The 8,919-nt window shown below is 34.0% G+C and overlaps 1 protein-coding gene across 4 annotated transcripts in view; it reads left to right on the forward strand.

Moving 5' to 3' along the window:
- The window catches only part of LOC132092162 (kelch-like protein 29), a 240,087-nt gene that overhangs the window by 158,815 nt on the left and 72,353 nt on the right, over nucleotides 1-8,919 (forward strand). The window lies entirely within an intron of this gene.

Consider the following 8,919-nt stretch of genomic DNA (forward strand, 5'->3'; position numbering starts at 1 on the left):
TAAAACTTCATATTCACTGGAAGAAGGAGGCGGGAAGCGGCGGACAATCAAACCAGACTTTAATAATAAAATAAAGACAAAACAGTGCGGCAGCCCCCACGACCAACTGCCGCGCACAAACAAAACCAAAACACAAACTAAAATCCAGGCCTGGTCCTCTCTCGTCCTTCACTGTCGTCGCTCCTCTTTTATATCCTTCCATCTCCTCCGCGGGACTCGAGACCAGCGAGTGTCGCAGGTGTCGCTCATTTCCGATCACTCCACCGGCCTCGCTCCTGTTCCCACGGCTCTCGGCCCCGCCCCACTCGTCACAGTTAATAATATACCATAACAAGAAATTTATAAGCAATTTTTTATAGGCTAGATATTTTTGATTGGAAAATCCCTAAAAAGTACAAAAAAGTTCAAATATTTTTAGTAAGTTGTATATATTGTGCAAGTAAAGTCAGTTTTAATCCAGTTCGGTAATGTTAACTAGCATTTTCAGGGAAAAGAAAATCTTGTTCCAGGTCAAAATGACTGGAACTTGTCGATTACTATTAGCAGATATCATTAAATAAAAGACATAATCTTAAGATTTTGTTCTCAGATATCAACTCAAATTACTCTGTTCACTGCTAATATTGCAAACACTTTGATATCTGATGCTTTATGTTGTATGCTGTCATACTGTACATACACACACAATTTCAATATCTGAGTATGACTTATGCAATGCAGTGCAGTGGCTGTATATTCAGTATATTTGTAATATTATGTTGTGAGCCCAAGGGTTTTGAAAAGGTCATAGTTTATACAGATGTCTTTGATTTACCTCCATCCAAACAAAATGAAAGCATGAAATCTAATATCTTATTCAAAAATTGAAAATTGTAAGAATTATTTATTTCAGAAGCTCTTTTGTATCAAAGCATTTGTGAGAACAAGATTAGAAGTAATTAGAAGCGCCATGGTTTTATTGATAACGGTTTGCAGTGATCTCCAAAGCAGGTTTTGTTTTGGGCAGACCCAGGGGTCATCAGTAAATGATTTCACAGCACAATACCAACACAGATTTATTCTCGGAAATTTAATGAAGTTGAAACTAAGCACTTGCGTGAATAAAGATCATGATATCTGTTCCACCTGCTGAAACTACTGAGTGAAAGTTCAAGAATTTTTTATTATTGGACAATAATTACATAAATGCACATACACATATTTTCTTTTCTAGTTAAAAAAAATGCTTATATATATATATATATATATATATATATATATGGCATAGAATGTGTTGTAACAATGTAAGAGTCTTTATTGTATAGAGGCTTGTTTTTGTTATGGGATTATAAATAAATAAAATGTTGCCTTTTTATATCACAGTTTGAGATAAAAACTCAAATGAAATTCTAAACTCAGAATTGCTCGGTTAATTGCTCTAAATTAACATTTTGAGTTGACAGCACTATCCTTTTGATGTGAAAATTATTTAGATAAACACATTTCTAATATATACACATATAAACACATATATAATGTAGAAAACTAGTTTGACCCGCTCAAAATAAAATGTTGCTGTATTTTGTTGGTTATTCACACTTTGGATCAAACTGTCATTCAAAACAGAATCAATTTAAATCTATATTTGAAAATGCAGTTAATTTGAATTTGAAACATTCGGTTCTGTTGTAGAATCACCGTGCAATATCCCAAAATCAGGATTGCTTATTAACTGAAATAAATGCTTTGGATTAAAAAACATTGAATATCTATTAAATTTAGAATTAACTCTTGGGTAAAAGTAGGATTTCTTTTTTTTCTACTTATCTCGAAAAACCATTTCTGGAAACATTTGAAAGTGATTAAATTGAAGGGAGGTGCTGATGTTTTGGGAAGTGTGCCATTTTTATTGTTTTTAATTTATCTATTTTTTTAAATTCCTTTCTGGCATAATGTGACAAGTACGCCAGAAACCCAAGTGGTTTCTTTAGAAGCATAATGTGTTGGTGGTTATATTGTTTAGTTTTTTTTAATTTGTTTTAATTACAGGGGAAGGAAAAAGGATCGAGAGAAAATTAGCATACTCCTCCTGCTTTGTTCTGAACTGAGATGCAAACATATTCAACACTGAACCTAAAGACCAGCCTGTCAAATATAATTCAACACTTTAAATGGATCTGCGTCTGTGTGTGTATTTGTACATCACTAAGTTGTGGCCATGTGCTGAAAATAATAGCTTATTCCATGAGCTAATTGCTGCGATTAATTCAGTTAATGAGTTCCTGAATTAGTCAGATAAATGCACTTGTGTGTATTCGTATGTGTGTGTGTGTCCATGCTTTGCTTGTCAATTATGAATTCATCACAAATGGCCTCTCCCTCAACCTACAGTAGATGAATCTGTATTGGAACATAACATTGCCTTGTAAACGAGTTTATTTTTAATTTACAGGGTACTCAACCAAAAGAAGGCCAAGTGGACTAATGAGAAATATATGCACACTTTAAGATGTTTTATTTGGAACTCTCGAATCCCACATTTTCAGCGAGCCAATCCATTCATTTTCCATTCACTTACATTATTTAACTATTTTTGACATTATTAAGTGCATGGTTTTTGGTTGTGTAAAAGTCTGTGGATGTTTCAGTGGGATTTTTATAGTGGGGGAATTTTTTTTTTTTCTTCATATTTTTGAAAACTTCTTCAAGCTATGCTTCATCTGTGTTGAAAGATTTATCCCCTGTCCTGGAGTTAAGATCTGACTTGATCTTGATCAACCTTCTAGTGGAGAGGATGATTTTTGAGAGTGACGAAATAGATTGGTATTTATTGTAATTAACAGTATTTATTATTTATGTATTTCTATTTGTGATGTTTTATGGTCAGCATTTCTTTCTATTAAAATATGAAATAATATATAGTTATCCAACATCCATCCATCATCTATTCATTCTCCATTAACTCAGATTATTTAGATATTTTTGACACTTTTTATATGTTATCACAAAAGTTAACCAGTGTCACCAACATGAAGTGAACATGAAGGCGTGAGTATTTTGAGAGTATTCTCCGTGTTTATGTGTCATATGCTCACAGTGAGTAACACGTGCCCATGCTGTTATCAACCAGAGACTTTTTGTCGTACACTCATCGCTAACTGTGTTTTGTCACAATCTATAAAGTTTAATCCGGCAGGAAAACAAGATGAACTGTGACAGATGGAAGTAACCCCATTTAAATGAGATGAATTCAAACGAGATTGCAGAAGTGCTTGAAATTACCCATCAGGCTTCTTGCGTTTGTGGTTTCAGTAATTTTCCAATGTCAGACATTCTTCTCGTTTTATTATCGGTTGATTAGATAATATTTGACTTCAGTTCTACCATTCATCTGTAAAGACGAAACGTGATGAAATGTGGTTAGAGTTCAGCCTGGAGTCCTGGTTCCTTTAATTTATATACTTAGTATATTTATTTCTTATGCCCATGGCTATATTTATGGAGGTTGTAGCTTCTATGCAGTCAAAGGGAATATATTTCACATTACAGCTCTGCGAGTCAGATAGTATCAGATCGTGATCTTTGAACTTGAACTGACCCTGCTGCTGCCACAGTAACCTTGATGGATTTTATTGCTGTCCTTTGCCACCTCTGTTCTGTTAGCTCGCTGGAGATTTGTTTTTGTAACGCCATCTGTGTGTGTGTGTGTGTGTGTGTGTCAGTATATGCAGCATGAAGTGACACTGTGCTGGTCTTGGACTCTGGGTTTTGGAGACGAGAGCACAGACCCCTGACAGGCATCTCCTCCTCTATAAGACGAGGCCAAGGATCATTTGTCCAGTGAGGCATACAGCACAGATTCACTGCCTCGGTATCGCTGGTAACATGTCCCTGGATAGTCAACTGGAAAGAAACAAGAGTAGTCCACTGAGCTGCATGAATCTGCTGCTATTCAAAGCAAAAAGAAGAAGAAGAAAGCAAAAAGAAATTTTCAAATGTATCTGTGACCTAAAAAATTGACACACAATTTTTTTAATTTAGTACATTTTAAAGTGGGTAGGTTAAATCAACTAATGTAGAGCATTAAGGTTTTTTTTTTTTTTAGTTTTTTTTCTTTATGTTGTTTTTCTAATGAAATTGTACACTGAGTAAGTTAAGGCTTTCAATTTAAAATGTTAATATAGAACATTAACGTGCAATTACTGATCATTTACTTGGTATACAATATATATTTCATAAAACAGCAAATTAATTGCAACATTACAATCTTTACATATTGCATTACATTTAAATCTTATTGATGTTATGTTCGAAAATAATGACTGATATTTTACTGACGTTATATTCAAAAGGAAATCACAGATATTTTCTCCAGGCTTCGTTTCGGTAGGATTGTTTTGCAGTGCTTCATAAATCGTCCTCCCCTTCCATGCAGTTGCAAATGGACTCTTTCCCAAATGTTTTTTTATTATTTGTAATGGTGACACACTTTTACTGGCTTCTGATTGGATGTAATTTTTTTTTTATTCATTCCCTCAGTAGCTGCCATAGAAATGGCTCTGACATGCCCTGTTACACCATGGATACCAGGAATAAATGTTTACCTATTGCGCTTTACACACCCCTGCAGAGACACTTGGATCGTTCCAGTGTACTGATGTATATAGATCATAAGGGTTGTTCTAGGGCCTTTTCATGTCCATCTTTCCAATGCACTTAAATGGCCATTATATTACCCCTTTCATGTTGTCCATTCATCGTGAGCATGTTTCAGTTTAGTACAGTTCAATAGAATTGAAGCCAGCTCTGTGTTTACGGTGTGCTGAAGGCAGCCAATCAGAAAGCATCAGAAAGTCTTTGTGTCAGTGAAAGCTTTTGCATCTACAGTAAGCTCTCTCACCCATCTCTGCCTTTTAATTAGTCAGCTTTCACATTATCAGCTCTTAAAACCTGAAAAGAAAGATTTTGAGGATCTCTTATTTTAACACAAAATATTCTGTGGTTTCTACGTTCTAAAAATGTATCACAGACAAAGTCAATTATATATATATATATATATATATATATACCTTTTTATTCATATTGTGTTATTTTTGTATAAATAAACTGCAAACTTAAATCTTTGCCCATAAGACTACTGAAGATATTAATAAATAAACATTTAGAAATTAAATGTGGTTTTACATTTGGAAGAGGCATACATTTATTAATGAAATTGTTGATTTGGTCCTTTGTTTTTTATTATTATTATTATAATGAATACTTATTTTATAAATACATTTATTCAGCAGTGATACAAATTTATCAAAAGTGACATAAAAAACATAGTTTCAAAAGATTTGAATTTAAAATAAGTGCTGTTCTTTTGATCTTTTTGAAAAAGAAAATATAAGCAGTAAAAGCTGTTTTCAAAATTGATAATATAAAATATAATTAATAAATTAGCACTGGCAATAATTGATAAATGAGCATCAAATCAGCATATTAGAATAAATAAATACATAGAAATATTTGATTATTCATTTGTGTTTTTAATTTGTGTGTGTGGAAACTGTGATGCACTACCATTCAATGTTTTTAATAGTTATTTTATGAATATTTTTATTCAGCAGTGATGCAAAATAATCTATTATTATTTTTTATCATCTGTTTTAGTTTAATAGTTTATTTCAAATCTATTTATAGTATATTTGTCTAAGCAGTGAGCAGACAGACATCCCAATGAATGGATGGCTCAGAGTCTGTGTTTTTCTCCACAGTGCATTATTGGATTATTGAACTTTCTCTGTTTATTTGTGGTTAATGGACTGAAACCTGCTGATTGGCTGTTTAAGTCCACTGAGAGGCCAATCAGGTGAGAGGTGAGACTGGCACGGCTAATGACCTGCGAGTGAAACATGTCTGACCATGAACCCTTTACATTTATGAGACATGTTAATGTAGTCTCTCAGGATTGTTTTTCATGCTACATTAGTCTTCTCCTCCCTCCACATGACCACCGCACGCTAAAGTAGACACACACCTACAGAAACATCCACTTGTGGGTTGGATGGATGGAGAATTTAGCTTTAGTTTAGCCCTAACAAAGAGAGTAGGTTACTGTTGAACCATTTACCGCGAGACAGCTAATTATTTTCCTATTACATGCACAACACGCTCTGTAATTTCCAGTGTGTGTGTTCAAACCATCAAATCACATATAATCATCTCCACTACCTCCGTGTCCCTCTCAGGTTCAGGCAGAGGGGCTCACCTGCCATGTGATATTTCGTGGCCCGTGCTAATGATCGCTGTTCCTTGGTGAGCCTTGACCCTGGACCGCACCGCATAATTAGCTTTTCCATCAGCTTTTCTGCCGCGTCCAGCGACCTTATGGGTGAACCATTGTTTACTGACATCTATAGTTCCTCCTGTCTAGCTCTTTCGCTGTCGTTCGTGTGTGCAGCGCTTGAGATTGGAGGTAAAAGCCGTGCTGTTTGACGATGAATCGCAAAGCCTTGCTGCGCCACGATTCGATTGTGATTCCCATATACACACTAACCTGTATAATGTGGAACACGTTCAGGTACATTATTCAAAGACTTTTTGTTTATTCGAAATAGAACTGCTTTCAGGTTCATCATTACTAATAAGCAGAGGAAGGTTTTGTGCTGTTGTTTAAAACATATCATAATACATTTATGTATTGGGTATTATGTATATCTTACAAAAAAATCGCTTTGTGTTAATTTGAATGCACTCAAAATCCAGCTAATTACTTTTGCTGGTGATAAAATTTTGGAAAAAATAAATTGTGTGTGTGTGTGTTTAAAAAGTCAAAATGTCAGCTGTTAAATTTTTGCAGATATGCATTATGTTTTAGCATTGTTAATTGCTGTTAAATTTTTGCAGATATGCATTATGTTTTAACATTGTTAATTGACAAAATCATCAAAATAATACAGAGAAATTTGCTAAATATTTGGAATTGCTTTATATTATGATTTTTTGTTTTTTGCTTGTTATATATAATTCATATTGTGAAGTACTTTGGGTTTTTAATAGCTTTTTAGCTATTAAAATTCAGTTTAGCCATTTTTGTTGTCCATCAATTAATTCTTTAACAATATCATCCATAAACAACAGTTTATAAAAATAAGTTATATCTTAACAAAAATCTCCTTTTTTTGTGTTTGAAAGCACAACTGTTTTTATTTTTATTTTGTTCATTACATTTTATGATAAATATTATATTATATTGTTATATATTAAACCATTTACCTTTACATTTGTATATTTATGCATTCAGTTCTTTTTAGACAATTGCTTAAATTGTCAGAAAAATCCAGATAAATCCCCCCCCCCCCCCAAAAAAAAAGTAAAAATGGCTCTATATTATGCAATGTTTTGCATGTCAACTTTAATTCACTGTAATAAAGTGTGGGCTTTTAATTGCATTCTTGCAATTAAAATTTCAGTTACCCCATTTCTTTTCTATTTATTTCTTTATTTATTGATTCATTCTGAACCTTAACAACCAGGCCTCTAGTGTTGAAGTATCAGTAAATCAGCTGCTTTCTTTGTAATTTCAGTGTAATTTTAGACGGCCCTGAGCTTCATTGTGTTTGGTTTAGTATTGCTGAAGTGGCCTCTGTGGCTCAAGGCTCTCATTATTGTTCTCTGTGTGTGTGTGTGTGTGTGTGTGTGTGTGTGTGTGTGTGTGCACGTTGCATTAATGTAGTTGTTCATTTTGCTGATGTGTTTACAATGCTGTTCCAATTGCTTTTGTGCTGCAGATCAAATTGATTTAAGAAATAACACATTGTTCCTAATAAATTGATTGGTTTCCCCCTCTGATCTTCTGAGTTGACCCGTGATTTTATGAGTAATTCAGATAAGAAGTTAAAGGAATATGAATTATATTATGTCCATACACCGTGGAACATGGCTTTGTTTACTTAAAATGCTTTAAACAGTTTAAATTGATGCTTGCTGTCTTTATGGTCTATATCAGAAATGTTAGAATGAAAATTGAGGTAATTTTCTATATTTACAGAACATCTCCACCATCCTTTGTTCCCAAACAATGACCAGATGTTGGATTTTGACTAAAATCTCGCTTTACTAAATCAAATAAACCGCTTGTATAGGCTGTAAAAATCAACCAAGAGACACATTCACTCAGTATGAGCTGTTATTCATTAAAAATATCACAGATTTGGACCATTAGGCTGCAGAAATAAACACTGAGCACTGAAATCACAGTGCTGAGGAAGTGGCGTGAATTAGCTGATGGTGAATCCGTTCAGAATATTTAGCCACAGTAACACAGTGTCAATACAGCGTGTCAAAACGGCTAATATTTTTGGATTATAATTAGCAGCTGAAAATATGTTGTAGCTGTCACGAATTGTGAAACAGAAAGTGGTTGAGCTGCGGCTGGTTTAGAGAGAGCGTGTTGAATAAAGAGACAAGATGGCGGCCGTTGTGCTGCGATTTGGTTTCAAACGCTGCATGTATTTTTTTTTTTCATCAATGAAATGCCCCCCCCCCCCCCCCCCCCCCGTATGACTTCAAACAAGCTTTTCTTTTGTTTTCTTGTTTTTGATAATGAAGATCAGAGAACACAGATATTTTTGTTTTTCTTAAAGAATTCAATGTATTGATGAAACTATTTGTGAGGTGAAAGTATTTTGCGATGTGTCAGCTTTTGCAGTAGTCTCTCTCTTTGAAGCTTTCTGTGTTTACAAGATGTTTGGCCTGTATTATGAAATTTTATGGTCTTAGAGCTTAAACACCAGTGTTTGTCAAAGAATATAAACTGCATTTATTTGGAACGAAATACCGTTCATGTTTTAAACATTACATTTGTTTTCCTCTCTTATCATTTTTGAAAGCGGAAAACATTTTCTTTTGGAAAGTCATGCATCCAGGTTGTTGAATAGAATATGTTATCTATTA

Source organism: Carassius carassius, chromosome 18 (assembly GCF_963082965.1).
Source record: "Carassius carassius chromosome 18, fCarCar2.1, whole genome shotgun sequence".
Taxonomy (NCBI): Eukaryota; Metazoa; Chordata; class Actinopteri; order Cypriniformes; family Cyprinidae; genus Carassius; species Carassius carassius.